Source organism: Vespula pensylvanica, chromosome 20, assembly GCF_014466175.1.
Source record: "Vespula pensylvanica isolate Volc-1 chromosome 20, ASM1446617v1, whole genome shotgun sequence".
Classification (NCBI taxonomy): domain Eukaryota; kingdom Metazoa; phylum Arthropoda; class Insecta; order Hymenoptera; family Vespidae; genus Vespula; species Vespula pensylvanica.
The window spans coordinates 755,902-772,207 of NC_057704.1; the positions used below are offsets into that span (position 1 = coordinate 755,902).

Below are 16,306 nucleotides of genomic sequence, written 5' to 3' on the forward strand. Positions count from 1 at the left end.
ATAAAGGGTGAAAGTCTGAGAGAGAGAGACAGAGAGAGAGAGAGAGAGAGAGAGAGAGAAGGAGAGAGAATGAGAGAGGATGAGAGAGTGAGAGGGTGAGAGTGTTCGGTGAATGGTGCATGCGAGGAGAAGAGATCTTGAAGCTCATTCAGTGGGAACGAAATCCTTCGCGTCCCTTGAAAGTGTTGAGGATGTCGAGCACGTAGCTCGGTTCCTGATCATCGCCCGAAGGATGGAAGATAGTAAATATGATAGTAAATATATAGAAATCTTGAGTATATTCGGGAAAGCTCGCGAATCGTACAGTAAGTACGGTTTATTCTTCTTTCGTACGATTCTATTATTTAACTGTGAACAAATCAAGAATATCAGATTGCATTTACATCAAGGAATACGATTTATTTCTTTTTCTCTTTTTTCGTTTTTCTCTCTTTTTCCTTTCTCTCCGATTTTTTTCGTATAATCGTAAATATTTGCGTCCATACACATTCGAAGGTATGCTCTTGTACGTGTATATTAAAAAGTGACTTTTAATTGTTGCGCATCGATATATATATATTATATGAATATCGCGAAAGTTCGTACGATAGCTTTAAAATATTTCTACAAATGTGCATAATCTGAAAAATCGCAAATCGTTCGAACGATGTTTCGACTATTTTATCTTTTTCACGGAGAATATCCTATCGGATTTGGACGATTGACTTTCTACCGAATTAACGCAAAGCCGCAATCACTTTTCGAGAGATCGAAACGATTTGTCCTTATTTTTTGGGATATCTACCAGCTCGTCGCACATCATTTCTCATCTTTCTACTTCACCGTTACTTTCGCACGATCACGTTTTAATCGATGTGAAATTTTCGTTAACGTTCTCCGTGAGATAGGAGCCTTTCGTCCGAAATTTATTCACACGCGCGGTTAGTGGTTTTGCGATTGCACATATTTGCGAATCAAGCTAACGCGTCGCGGTCGGCCGCGCGACAGATCTGCATGTCCGACTTTCTCTAAACGCGAGTACGTACCATTTACGTTTTCGAATTAACCGTCTCATCCGAGGGGAAAAAAAAAAATAGGAACGAGTCACGATGAAAAATTTCAAAATCATCAACATATAACGTACTCATTTACATTCGTACACGTATCTGCATTCATACCTATCTACATAGAAGATATTTTATTTCCCAAAAATGTATTCGTTGAATTAATGTAAATTTGCTATATAGAATGCAATATATTTTATTAACGTTACGTTAACAATAAAAAAAGAAAAACGAACGAACAAACGTACACTCCACCGTAATATATGTGCGTATATGTAATCTAAAGCGAAATCTCACTACCCGTTTTCCCTTATAGTAGAAAAAAATTTTAGAATAACGGGATACATAACGTATGTTTACATAACTATTATACGCAAAACATACACAGCTACCCCGTAATGCATTTCGTTTCGCGGAACGGAACGTGTCGTCGCGTTAATACGGACGTGCAAGGAGAAAAGAGAACAAGTGAGAAAGATAAAATAAAGAAGGTGAAAGGGAAGAAGAGTACGATAGGAAAAACGTAGGAAGAGAGGAGCGGTGGTCAGGATCGGTGAGGGTGATCGTTCCGGTTTTTTACACGTATAGAGGAGATATATATGTGTAGACAGACCAACACATTGAACGAAGTATATTCGCGTGTCTCTCCACACGTCAACGTTTACACGCGTCCTACCGGTATATTCGAGAGTACAAGTATGAGTCTCTGACTATGTAGACAAGAGAGAAAGAGAGAGAGAGAGAGAGAGAGAGAGAGAGAGAGAGAGAAGGTCGGTGGCTGACTAGCCGGAGAACCTATAGTCGTATATACATATGCATATTCAGGACTTGTTATGTAGCCGACGATATGGCTGCAGGCCGGTTCGGTGTGACGTGGCGGGCCACGCCAAGCCGGAGATACCAGGGGATAACCGGTGACGGACTGCCGGACATCCGACCTGTTACCCCCTCGAGTACCCTTCTCTCCTCCCAAACCCCTTTCGCCATCTCCCATCCCGTCTACCTCTTCCTCTTTGAGAGAGGGTAGGAGGGTGAGCAACTTCCTATCCCGTTACGTTGCTCGACAACGCGATCTCATTCCACCTACCTTTCGTCCTTCATCTTGCATATTATGTCCTTCGATGGGAGTTCGGCTGAATATCGATGCGGAACATCGGGAAATTTACGAGCAAGCGATATGGGATTTCGTTTTGATTTTTACCGAGTTTTCCTTTCCTTCTTTCCTTTCTTTTTCTCCCCCTCCCTGTTTTCTCTTCTTTTCTTTTTTCATTTTCTTCGATCCTTTTGCTTTGTTTCCTCGTCGCGATTTTTATCTCCGCCTTTCGCCTTCCCCCGATGTCCGGATTAAAACTAGTTTCGTCGATTTTGATATTGTTGTTTCGTCCATTTTGAATCGATAGATGATAATCGTCGAACGAGAATTTGTACCAGTTAGTATCTACGATTTTGATATCAAAGACCAATACATATATTTCCGAGCATCATACGCATGTATATTATATGAAATTGAGATTATACGTCTGACGATTCTCGGTATCGCTCATTCCTAGATTCATATCGAATCTCTTTGAATTAGTCTCGTTTATCAAAGATTATATCAAACTGAAACTACGTCGATAGCGTTAACTCGCTGCTAACTCCGACTCACGTTCGTGGGTCTAACGATCAATGTGGTCACTTTCTTCGGACGATCATCGCTGGCCTCCCAAGCACTTAGAGTTCACCAGCCATACGATTGTAATGAATTCCTAGTGGGCGCGCGCGCATGCCTCCATTTATATACTCTACGTTGTGCGCACGTATCTATGTATGTTCGTGGTTGCGTTCCGACGTAATACAAGGTACATTAGGAAGATTCTAATTACCCGAGCCTTCAATAAGAGAGCTTCAGGAGCAAGCCAGTGCGTTGCAAAGGAAACGCGGAACCGCAGAGAACCGCTAACGGATCGATGGTCAGTGGCTCTTCTTCCTCGCTCTCCTCTCTTCGTCGATCCTCTCTATCCTTTACCAGCCTCCTATCTATTTATCTCTTTCTCTCTCTCTCTCTCTCTCTCTCTCTCTCTCTCTCTCTCTTGTTTATTTAATATGTTTTTGTCGTCATTCGTCGTCATTAATAGTCACGTTATCCGTGAAAGTCAATTTGAATTTTCATCGGAAAATTTGAAATGAAGTAATTATTAGGAATTATATCAGTATCATTACATCATTCCACGTATTCGACGCTTCACAAATATGGATTAATAATAAATATTTTAATCGTTTCAAAGTGCCAGGGATCTTTGAAAAGATCTTGTCAAAAAGTGAGAATTTGTTTCAATATACGTCGATGGATCGACTGTCGATGATCATGATGCTCCATCGATATGAAATAATATCGAACAGTACGAACGATTGAATTAACGAATATTAATATCGTTAAATTAGATATCCTTGAAATTCAGTAGTAATCTTTTTGTAATTATCATAGAATGTAACCATAGTTGTGTCGGTTGGCCGTTCGTCGAGGGAACCTTTGGATCCCCCGTTTCTCATCCCTTTCTCGTCCCTTTATTTATTCATATGCAAGCCCTAAACCTCCCTTTCCTCTTTTCTTTCCATCACTCGTTGCTCCTTTGATCGTTTTACAGTCGCTCAACGCGTCGTTTGACGCGGCCGATAGTCGGTCGTTTTGCAAGTTAGGGGTTGATGTGAGGAGAGAGAGAGAGAGAGAGAGAGAGAGAGAGAGAGACTAAAAAGAAGATGACGTACGAAGTCGAAAGAGCGAGACTCTCGTTAGCTATCTCTCGGTAGGAACCCTTCACTATACCAGAATCCGAGCTCTGACCTCGACGAAACGCTTAGAACTTTAATGGACGCCGAACCCCGACCAGCCTGCTTCATCTCTCTTTTTTTTTTTTCTTTTTCTTTCTCTATTTCGCACGTACACACTCTTCCTTTCGAGCAGACGCTTCATACAGATTATATACCTACTCATTTTCGTATCATATAAAAGATACGAAAAAACAGAAGTTTCCTTTTTTTTTCTTTCCTCAAATTCCAATCTCAAATGTTACATTATTGTTCTCGTTTAGGGTTAATACGAAAGAAAATTAAGGCGCTCGTTAAAAATGAAAGTTACATATGTAGGCATGATATTACTAAGGTTTATCTAACGGAATTCGTGTCATACGATTACGGAGAAATTAGATGGTTAATATTTCTGTTTGCGTTACGTCTCAAGTGAGAAAATAAAAATTGTTTACCGTCGAAGCTTCGTTAATATTTGTTCTTTAATATTCCTTAAGAATAATACCTACCACAAATAATATGATACAGTATCCCTGATTGTGGAAAGAATTGTCGATGTGAAAATATTTATCTCTCATTGAAGCAAAAGAGAGGAATATCACTGAGAGATTCTACGAAGGTGGTATATTATCGCCGAAGCGAAATTACGGGAAACGTGCGCTCGTCCGATCGGAAAACCATTTTGTCGATTATTATTTTAACGACCTTCGAGATTAAGTCGAACATCCGGTATTATTTCTATCGATCGATCGAACGCCTTGAAGATTTTTAAAGAGAGAAAGAAAGAAAATTTCTGTAAATCTAATTCAACCAGAAATTTCAATGTCCGTACTCGTATCGAACTAATAATCCGTCATAGCGATTACGATCCGACCAAGTAGACGTTTAATTAATATATCGAGTGTATCGTGATCGTTATACCGATTAATATCGTCACGTGTACCAGTAAAGCAGACCGAGTCCGAACAGTCAGTGAAAATTCAAGTGTCATGCAATGAGATTTGACAATCGTGTTATTTACAAAAGTTCTTCATTTGACAATCAAATGAAATTATCACAGAGTATTATTCATGATAATGGAAACTTTAGTAATCGTATTTTTCAGATTCTCTTTCTTTTACTTCGTTCCTTTCTCCTCTCTCTCTCTCTCTCTCTCTCTCTCTCTCTCTCTCTCTCTCTCTCTCTCTCTCTCTCTCTCTCTCTACTTTCTATTTCCTTTTCCTTGATTTATCTTTATTTCCCTTTAGTCCTTACTCCGACGTTTATTACTATTTTTGTTCGACTCGGTACACATAATAATAAAGTTTCTTTGCTTCTCCTTATCCCTTTCGTTCGATTAATTCACATGATCGCGATACACCCGATATATTTTTAACCGATCCCGAGTTACGGGAACGACGTCGAAGAAGAGTGTGCGTAACTAAAGGGAAGAGCGGTCGTCATTTTCTTCGTTGCCGAAGCGAGGGAGCAATTTCGCATAGCGAGGGAGAAGCAAGCGCTGCCTCTCGCGGAAACTGTTATTGCGATAGCCAAGTTTTCAGAATCGCAATGGCCCTTGAGCAAGACTGCGGCGGGCCGAAGGAAAGCACTTTGAGAGCCGCTAATGGTACTTGTGGAGGGGGTGGTAGAAACGGAAAAGACATTGCAAGAGGCTCTTTTCCTCGATAAAAACGATTTACCGGTAAATCTATCCAAACGATTCTTTCCCATTCGTCTTTTAAAACCGACGAATCTCGGATAGGGAATAAGAGAAAGTAGACAATGTAACTAAATTTCGAGACTTGATGCCCGTTCGATGATCGATCAATGATTCATCGTGGATCGTACGAGAGATTTTAAAGCAACGCTTATAAAGAAAACAAATATTTCTCTCTTTCTTTTTTACTTTTGCAAGAATATATTACACCACAGATAATACAAATTATTTATTCTTCGTTATTTCTTACAAATTCCGTAAGTATATCCATCCTCAAAATTTTGGCAAAATCTACTTTGAAACGTGTTTACTGAAACGGTGGTATTATTTAATCAACTTTATTTTGTTTAAAAGCTCCGACTAGGATATTCATAGAATGAGAGGGAGAAAGAGAAAGAGAATGAATGAGGAGAAACGCTTACTCGGTTACGAACGAGAGAAAGCAGGTGTCCGAAAGGATTTTAGAGAAGTCCACGTGAAATTCTATTTCATACTATGTTCTTAGGATATACGAATGTGTATCCTATTTAATCCGTGTCTGTACATAAGAGAAACTACGAAGAACTTATAGAGTTTAAGCACAGCGGCGCGGCGTTTCGAAAGATTTTAACGACTATCGAGGGAAGGAAAAGAAGATACTTTAAGAACTCGAAGAAAAGTTAAAGGGAAGGTCTAGACGAAAGCCAGAATAAGAGGCGAAAGTAGATACAACTTTTGCGAGTGATAATTCGTAACAAGTTTAATAATTAAAATTAAATGATCCCTTCGTTGAAGTTCGCGAAAGATCGACACGTACGAAGATTCAAGCTGGAAGTTAGTTGCAAAGTTAGCCAACAAAAAGAGACAATACTATTATACTTCCTAAGATTTTTCACTTTCGCGACATTTACAAAGTATACTTAACGATCATTGTGTAAAGTTAAACATTAAAAAAAATACGATACGATACGAGCGAATTTTTCCGTGACTATTACGTATTACGTTTGACGTATTACAAAAAAAGAAAAAAAAAAACGAAGAAAAAGAAAAATAATAAGAAAGATCGTGAGCAGATTAAAAGGACTTATCGATTTATAGAAAATCGGTACGACAGTCAGTGCCGTTAAACGACTCATTATTCTAGGATATACCTGATCGGAAATCCTTTCGATCCAATTAAAAAAAAAAGGATGGACGAAAAAAAAAGAAAGTACGAATGAATGAAAAACGAGTCAAGATAACGCGCTCGTACGTTGGAACGCGCACGAATTAGATCTTTTTTTCTTTTTTTTCTTTTTTATTCCTTTTATTTTTCATCCTCTTTTTTATTACAAAGAATCGCGAGCTGCGTAGAGTTACAACCAGCAGGCGAGCCAGTCAGCCAGTAGACCGCTTGTCCAACCGTTGTCACCGACGAAGTGCAACTTTATTCCGAGAACGCTAGTTGCTAAAAAAGTGCGAACGAGTCGTTTGCCTCGATAAAAATAACAAATCGTCAGAATCTCGAAAAAGTGGGACGCGAACGGGTACCGTGTGCGGATAGACTGGCCGATGCAGAAAATACACATACATGTATATATATATATATATATATATATATATATATATATATAGAGAGAGAGAGAGAGAGAGAGAAAGAGAAAGAGAGAAGAGAGATGAATAAATAGAAATATGTAAAGAGAGAGAGAGAGAGAAAGAAGAGAGGGAGAGAATGGAAGTAAATATATTCGCGAGAGAGTGGCAACCACTTCGTTTCGCACGGTGGCTACAGTTACGAACCTTTTCGCAGCGCATGCATCACACGCGAACGGAATCACGAATGAAGGTACGAATGTAACCATGAATGGATCACCGAATGTTTTGTAATGATGCACGTGCACAGAGGTCGACAAGTGTCAACCCCGTGCGAATTGTCTCTCTCTCTCTCTCTCTCTCTCTTTCTCTCTCTCTCTCGCGCTTCCCCTTCTCTTTTGAATCCTCCATCTCCTCGGTGAACAGTTAACAATGGCCGTTGAATATTATAATTTGTGGTACCGTTGTTTAAATTTAAATGTTCGCGTTAAAAATTTCATAGAATGGATGAATTAAAATTCTTAATTTTTTATGTTAGCTCGGGTACGAATTATGGTAATAAATATCACGCGTTAATATGAATGATTCGATAAAATGAAACCATTCCAACCGTGAATGCGTTCCACCGAACGAATTAAAATTTAGCGAACGAATGAAGGCTTTAAACCTCGATACGTGAAACGCAAAGAAATCGTGCTCCTTCCATCTTTAAAGGTCCAACGCGGGAGCTGTACCGTCTGCGACGGGAAATTTCAATTAAGAAATTGTAAGGTCGAGCTTTCTGATGAAAAAGATTAAATGAAGAAATTCAGCTACTTAAACGGAGCAAAGAGAAAGAGAGAGAGAGAGAGAGGGAGGGAGGGAGAGAAAACGGGAGAGGGAGAAAGAAAGAGGGAGAGAGAGATAGAGAAACAGAGTTCTGGAAATCGCTCTCTTTATAATTTCCAAATCGAATATTAAAGACTCGCCTTTATATTATCTGCTTTCTTCATCTCTGGTAGAATCCGTTAATCTCTATAATTAATTATCTTTCGTTATCGCCTTGATTATTGTCGCGAATCGAACTTTTCGACTGGTCCAAAGAATCGAAAAGTAAAGGACTAATGTATTTTTTCTTTATCATTTTTTAGGTAGACACATAAAAAAAAAAAGGAAGAAAAAAAAATGCATAAACAACGAATAGATATGTCGTACTTAATAAAAGAAATCAAGCCCTTTAAATGTTGACAAAAAATCGGTGTATACTTTGACGTACATTACGAACGATATTTTTCTCGAACAAAAATGGTGCTAGAGAATAGAAGTTTAACAGAAACTAACACTAAAATGCACTATTGTACGAGCACACCCTTCATAGCCAACTAGTAGTACATACAAGTAGGTAATAGTAGTCATGCGCAGCCGCATATACTATAAAGCGTGTCGGCACTTTACAACAGCATACGAGCTCTCTGGGAAATCCGTGGATACCTTCGGGGCAGCAACCTGCCGGAGGTTAAGTCAGCCACGATTATCCACCAAAGAGAAAATTTATCTTTTGGAAGATTAATTGAAAGCTGCCAAGTTTGAGTAAATACGAATTGAGAGAGGTAACGAAATGGAAAATAAAAAAAAGGGCGAGAAAGACAATACTTTTATCGTTTCAAATCGTTCCTCTTTCAAACGATTAACCATTTTTAATCAAATTAAGACCGGAGAAGTAATCAGAATATTTATCTCGCTACGAAAACAATCTCTGAATAATATATTCAATCTCTTTATTCTAGACCTTTTCCACGATGCATTTTTTAATATTTTTCAAATATGTCTTTCAAATATTACATCGTAAATTCAAAACACGTTGAAAAGATATTTCTTATTATTCATAACAACGATGATATATTTAATCTGAAAAATAAAATGAACAGAGATAGGAAGAGCCTAAGTAAAAATTAACTCGCAATTAAAAACGTTAATCTTAATAATAATATTTTCGAATTTCTTTTCCCTTTCTCTCTCTCTCTCTCTCTATCTTCCTTATTTTCTCTTGCAGAATGTAATATATTAGTTTAAGTATGCTTCTTTCGATGCCTTATATGTATTTCGCATACCAACGAGCAATTCCAAAGTTACGAGTTCGCGATAGTGTCAGAATGAAACTGGAAATTAACCTTCGAGCCCTTTGTACAAGGATAGAGACTTGAAAGTTTTACGTATCTGAAGTTCCTTCAATTTTCCCTTTGACGCATTATTCGACGATAGTCATCACAGTTTTTAAGCGATATAATCGCGCTATAACGCGTACGGTCAAGGTGTTAGAAAAATTCTAAAGCCCTGAGACCGTACGAACGTCCTTTTACTTCCTCTTCTGTAACAGAAGGATCGTTCTTGCGCGAGATAAAAGTTGGAGAAAATTGTAGCGAACTAAAGAGGCCAACCAGCGTGTTAAAAGGTGTTAAGGCGTTAAAAGCGATCGTGAAAAATGTTCCATTAAATCTCCACCTTTTAAACTGATATTAAAAGATAATTAAATTTAAACACCATAGACACGATATTTATTTTTCAACAATGATAACGCATACAATTATAATACTATACTTTATACGGTTATATTCAATATATTGAAAGGAAACGAAAAGAAAATTGTATTCTGCTTAAAAAGAAATGTAATATTCCTAAGGAAGGAAAATAAACCGTAGATCCGTTAAACTTCTTTTCTTTTCGCGAACAACCTACAACGATATAAAATGATGCATAATACATCGTACGTACGTTCTTTTTGCTCTTTTCTCTTTCTTTTTATAGATAAGAATATATAAACAAAAAGATCTGAAAGTGGTCTCACAAGGAAACAAGAGAACATTAAAGTTCACGAAGTTCTTAACTTTGTCCTTCTGTCCTAGTAACAACTGTGCTTAACATAATGTCATAGAACGCTCGTGTTTCCTTTCTTCTCTCCTTCTCTTTCCCACCCTTTATAAACGAAAAAAAAAAGAAAAAAGAAAGAAAGAAAAGAAAAAAAAAAGTGTGGAAAAGAAACAAAAGGATGAACGGAGAGAAATTTTTGCGACGTCACGTTCCGTGGAAACACATCGTCCATATTACCCAGGGTCATCGTAAAAATGGCGACGATTTTCGCGCTTGCACACGATGCACTTTCAGTAGTTCTCTTCAAGAGAGTAATTATTCGTGGTTAGGAGATAGAACGTTTACACTTTGTAAGCGTACGTACGAGTGAGTCCATGAGCATTCATCAAAAAACAGAATTTTCATGAATTTCAGTCGGCATTGCTCGTAGAACAGATCAACGATTATTATCTTCGCGATAATAATCCTACCATCTGGACGAATCGTTCAAACATTTTCTATTTCCTCTCTCATAGATTAGCCGTCCAATGACTATGCATATTCATCGAGCGTTTATTGGAACAATCGTGTGCCCAATAGCGTTTCCGATGTAATTTATTATGATAATCGGTATGAACCAGTGTACGATGAATTTTAATAGTCTTTTTGTCGTTTACGTTAAATAGTACGGTAACATAAACGTATAAACGATTCAATAATAATTACATTTCTTTAATCATAGATCTTATGTAATTTTCCAAATTTAATCGCTATTTCGCTTATTCGCAATGACGATAAAACTAAATATATATATTTATAACACAGACACACACGTATACATGTTGTAAATCCGTATACTACAAGTGCCCTAATTACATCAGATGTCGTAGAGAGAAAAAAAAACAGGGGGGAAAAAGAAAAGTAACGTGGTTAGAAATATATCTTCGATAAACAAAAGTCGAACATTGTTTTGCGTGCAATCGACGAACGGATAAAATTGAATTGGAATCTTTATTTAAGAACGTGTAAATGCTCGTAAAATGATACGGTGATAAAATTTGTCGCATATGTATGCGACGTCACGAAGATGATGATACCTATCTCTTTTCAACTTTTCTCTTTTGAACTGCCGCACTCTGCCGTTTTTTTCTCCGTCCATCTGTCCCTTTCTCTCTGTTCCTCGTGTACACACACCGTTTTGTAAGAAAGCAAGGGAAAAAGGTGAGATTGGAGCGTGCGCGAGCAATGTTTAATACGAAAATTTTTCTCTCTTTCTCTCTCCCTCCCCCCCCCCCTCTCTCTCTCCCTCTCTGTGAAATTTAGCTGGATTAGGGGTGGAATTATACATCTCCAAGGTGGTAGGAGGATTTAATCCGCATGAAACACGATGGCAGGCTCGGATTAAGCATCCCTCCAAGAAGAATTCGCTGCTTCTGACACGTACGTCCTGGGATGATAATCTGATTTTTTCTTTTTTTTTTTCTTTTTTATGAACGACTATTCGGCCGGTTTCTCTATTCGTACTTGGAATTTTTAGTTTCTTAAAACATGTCGTTTGAGTGCCCTCTCATCGAGCTTTCTAAAGATGCGATTTTCAAGGACCACGCTCGGTGCTCCGAGAAAAAAATTTCAATTAAAGATTATTTGCATTTTCAAAAAGGCCTCATCCATCGTGCTGAAAGTTGAACGCTCGAGGAAGATCGAGAGGGAAAATTTGCAAGAAGTTGTCACGACTCATTTATCTTAATGCTGATGCGAAACAAGTTTTAATCGCGAGTAGGGCGATGAGAATTCTCTTCCGTTTTTATTATTTCACTTTTTCTTTTTCCTTTGTTTCGTTTTTTCTTCTCTTGCTATTCTATTTTTTTTCTTTTCGTTCGTCTCTTTCTCTTCTCTCTTTTTTTTTGTTTAATTTTTAGACACGAAGTAGTCGAAAGCAACATTCGCTCGTTTGCTCTTTCTAGCTACCACTTGATTTTAATTGCATTCGTTAAATTCATTTGCGAAAGAGTCTCTTGACGCACTCGGTGGTCCCGAGAGCGTACCGTGATTCGCCACTTCGTCTTAAACGTGTACATAGTGTATGTGCATACGCGTACATTTCTACCTTCGTGCATACGAACGCGTGGCGGCTTTTAAACGCATACAACTTGGCTGCTAGTCTCGAGCCGTTTTTCTGTTGGACCTAGTATGAATAGATTTTACATTTATAACGGTACGAGTTACCTTTTCAAACTTGAAAGATTTATGCTAATATCCTTGTTCCCCATTGACAAATCTCCTACTATTTCTGAACGGTAGCGAGAGAGCCTTACGTACTTTAGTCTACGTTAAAAAATAATTTACATTTGTAATACGGTCGACGATGGAAATTCTTTGATCTCCTACATTTATTCTTTATACGATGAATATGTATCGTTAATACCATTGTGCAATTATGCTTCACATTTTCCATCATTTCCTTATTATTACATAAAGTAAATTTTGCCGTATACGACGTGTAGAAATATCATTTCAAAGCTTTACCTTTTCATCCCTTACATTTCCTATGCCCCTTTACCCCTCTCACATTTCTATCTCTCTTTCTCTTTCTCTCTTACACGACACGACGAAGTAGGAAGTGACGGTAGCGAGTGTAACTGGTGCCATTTCCGTTCTCCGAATTGCCGCGTCGATCACGTCGACAGATTTATCGTCGACCGATACACTAGAAAAGTCGTCCTCGTCGTCTGTCCAAAACGAAACGTGAAATAAATTCGAGTAGGAGGAGGACCATCTTGTTTCCGATCTCTGAAAGTCCCCTTTGACGTCTCTTTTCTGTCGTTACTAATATTTTTCAAATTGATTTATCCGTATGATCTTTCGCGACGAGTTAGCACGAAAAAAAAAAGAAGAAAAGAAAGAAAAAAAGAAGAAACGTTCGTTAACTCTAATTCATACAAAATTAATAATCGCAATTAATAATAGGTACTTATATTTGATAATAAAAAATTTAATAATCAAATATCATAATTAAATACAAACTTAATTTCATCAAAGATATTTTTGTCAGAAAGCAATCTATCTGATCGATACTTTAAATAAAATAAATTATCGAATTATACGATAACTTCGCTGTTTAAAACGAACTTTGGAATTCGATTAAAAAGCTCTCGACTTATTAGAATTCTCCTAAACGATCTCCGAATATTCGAAAGTCTCGCTGGAATTCACGCTCGATATCCTCGTGGCTTCGTACCACGAGGGGTGAAATAATTCGGGGAACGCGAACATTCGTGTCGTTCCGGTCCTCGTCGTCCGATTTCCACCTTTCCGAGCCGTTTTCCGCGGGAAATTTCGAGCGAGCTCACCGACTCCGAGTGTTTACGATAGCACGTATGGAGAATTCGGAGCTGTACCACGAAGTTTCTCTCCTATTCTCTCTCTCTCTCTCTCTCTCTCTCTTTCTCTTTCTCTCACCTCTTCGTCCTTTTCTCTTACTTCGTTACTCTCACCAAGCTTTCTGAGAAAAGGAGACGCGATTATACCAACACATTTACATACTTTTCCGTCTCTCTCTTTCTCTCCGTATGTGTATCTGTGTATGTGTGTGTGTGTGTGTGTGTATGTTGCATCGTGATATAAACTACCATGAAGTCACGTTGCAGAGCGCCCAACGACCCGTTATTTCGTATTTCACGAATTTGATTTTCACTTCTGTACGTACGTATACCTTCTCTCGCTTGCTTTCGGGATCCTCGAGAAAGCTGAGAGAGAGAGAGAGAGAGAGAGAGAGAGAGAGAGAGAGAGAGAGAGAGAGAGAGAGGAGAGACTGACTAGTTGTACGTTCTTCCTCTCCCTCTAGCCTTTATTTTCTTCGTGAATTCAATGTTTCCAGCGGGCAGCGTTGAAGTAGTTTAATGAGAGTACTCGGACTCCCGAGTCGACGTTAAAACACTTCTTAAGCGTTTCCGAATGTATTTCAAATTATTACGCCGGTGAAAGCTTCCAGTGAATGCTTTGTTTCTTCCAGAACGTCCCCTTTTCCGAGATCGTAAAGATTTCCTTAAGAATTTCCTTCGTTGTCGTTTTTCGATTAACACGCGTTCGCCTTTCTTTTTGTCTCTCTCTCTCTCTCTCTCTCTCTCTCTCTCTCTCTCTCTCTCTCTCTCTCTCTTCTTCTTCTCTTCCTCATTCTTCCTCTAACTTCATCCATTTTCTTTTTCGTCATTGTTATATATAATAATTAAATACGCAAAGTATAATCGAACGAACGATCTGTGTCTTTGAATCAAAATATGCATCAATAAAATTACTTACCTTTATTTTCTTATTACATTTGTTTTCCATGCTTTCAATAATCCCATTGTTTCTTCAGTTTTCGTCAATTTATGAGTGGCCACCATCAATACGGCTGCTCTATATTTTCAATTTTTTATGTCTCTTTCTCTCTCTCCTTTCTTTTTATCTCGTGAGGATTACATGGCAGAAAACTCGTATGTAACATAAAGTTTCGAATTTCCGATGTGACCAAAACGTCCGGTCTCTCGCGACAGCACTGTTCGTTTCACTTTGTATATCAAACATTTTATTTCGATCCGCAAGTAGAGAAACCATCATAGTCACGAGCAACATCCCTCGGTGGCTCTCTACTTCGATGCTTGTCTCTAACTTTTATTTACACAAACTTTCGAAGCAACTCCGTATTTGAATCTAACTCTGTCGTATCCCTTATAATGCTATCTTTCTTTAATATTTCTCTTCTTTTTCTTTCTTTTTTAATTCCTCTCTCTCTCTCTCTCTCTCTCTCTCTCTCTCTCTCTCTCTCTCTCTCTCTCTCTCTTTTTCTCTCTCGTATTTACAACTAATCGAGACCGATTTTTGAGAGATGTTTATACAAGTCCATTTATCCATTTTCCTTTTTTTTCCGTACATCGTACGTAATCACCATTGCGAAAAGCATTCTACCGCTATAACTTTTTGATAGAAATGAAATTCTTCAATTCCATTTGTTCCTTCCCTTTCTTCTCCTTTTCTTTTCGTGAGAGTTTCTTTGAGAATGTTGCGAGCCTTTGTATTCGAGAAGCTTTATTTCGATCTTAGGAGAGAGACTCTCAATGTACCGATGCCCTGAATTTGTATCTTTTATTCCCTGAACAGCATAGAACGCTATATAAAGTTCTATTTCTCTCTCTTTCTCTTTCTCTTTCTCTTTCTTTCTTGCCCTTTTTCTCTCTTTTCATTTATATTATAAATATATGTAGGTATATGTATATATATATATATTTTTTATCGTTCGAGCGCATATTCATACTTTTCCTCATAATAGTGAATTCTCTTTCTACGTGCATATTTTGCAAAAATTTCAGTCATCGAAAACAGCCGCGAAAAAGCAAATAAAATAATATCTGATATAATACTAATTGCTATGAGATAAATTAACATAGAAAAATAGCGAGAATTTATTTTAGCGTTTTTAATGTTTTAAATTATTCGAAAAATAAAAAGAATAAGTCGAATGAATATTTCTTATCTTCTTGCAATGATAATAAGATCGATCAACTTCGGGCTTCTAAAAATTCTCCGAGGTGTTCGAATATTTAATAATGGAGGGCGTTGAAAAGAATAACGAACGCGATGAGAGTAGGGGTGCCCGCGGGAAGGATTTTATTGAATATTTTAAGAATTCTTAAAGCTCGTTAAGTAATGAGAGAGAAACGCGAAGTGGAATTAGCTCGGTGAATTCCGCTGAAGTCGCATCGATTTTACAATTTCAAATTATTGCTCGTAACGAATATTTGTTGGAGAATTCTTCTATTTTCCGGTCGAGATCGTTTCGAAATATTTCGCTTTTTCGTTGAGTACTCTTTGATCCATTCAAAATTTGAATTGTTTAATGAATTGATTTGTAGAGGAGTACTAATACATATATATATATATGTGTGTGTCTGTGTGTGTGTATCGATTGATTTTTATCAATGTTTTCTCTCACTCCGTTGGATATCATCGAGCTATAATAATTATTTTGAAGAATTTCGCATGAAACTATACGTCGATATAAAAAAAAAATATGATAATAAATCAAAAAAAAAAAAAAAAAGAAAAAAGAGGGAAAAAGCAAAACGCAAAAAAAGGATCTAACGTGATAGTCGTATCTGTATAAAAAAATTTTACAAGACGAGATGATAGAAAGAAAAAGAAAAGAAAGAAAGAAAGAAAGAAAGAAAAAAAGATTACGCGGACAGTTGTAAATAAGGGTTATTTCGTGTCACGTTAGAAAACTTTGATTCTCGTTAGGAAACCTTCTCCGTGTATTATCCGGATTATCGAGAATTCCTCGAGGCGTTCGAGCAGTCGATGGATATACACCGGTGCTCCGGATATTCCTTCGGACAATGGTCGTTCAGGAAGCCATTGAACGGGG

At 37.7% G+C, this 16,306-nt stretch overlaps 1 protein-coding gene across 7 annotated transcripts in view; it reads left to right on the forward strand.

Annotated features, from left to right (window-relative positions):
* Positions 1 to 16,306, forward strand: part of LOC122636019 (lachesin-like) — a 100,512-nt gene that overhangs the window by 20,207 nt on the left and 63,999 nt on the right. For 2 of the 7 annotated variants that reach the window (XM_043826822.1, XM_043826817.1), the window contains exon 1: positions 81 to 305. The exons of the other annotated variants lie outside the window; for them this stretch is intronic. The gene's annotated coding sequence lies outside the window, so the exon portion shown is untranslated. Of the gene's footprint in view, positions 1 to 80; positions 306 to 16,306 lie in introns of those variants that run through there. 7 annotated transcript variants of the gene reach the window in all.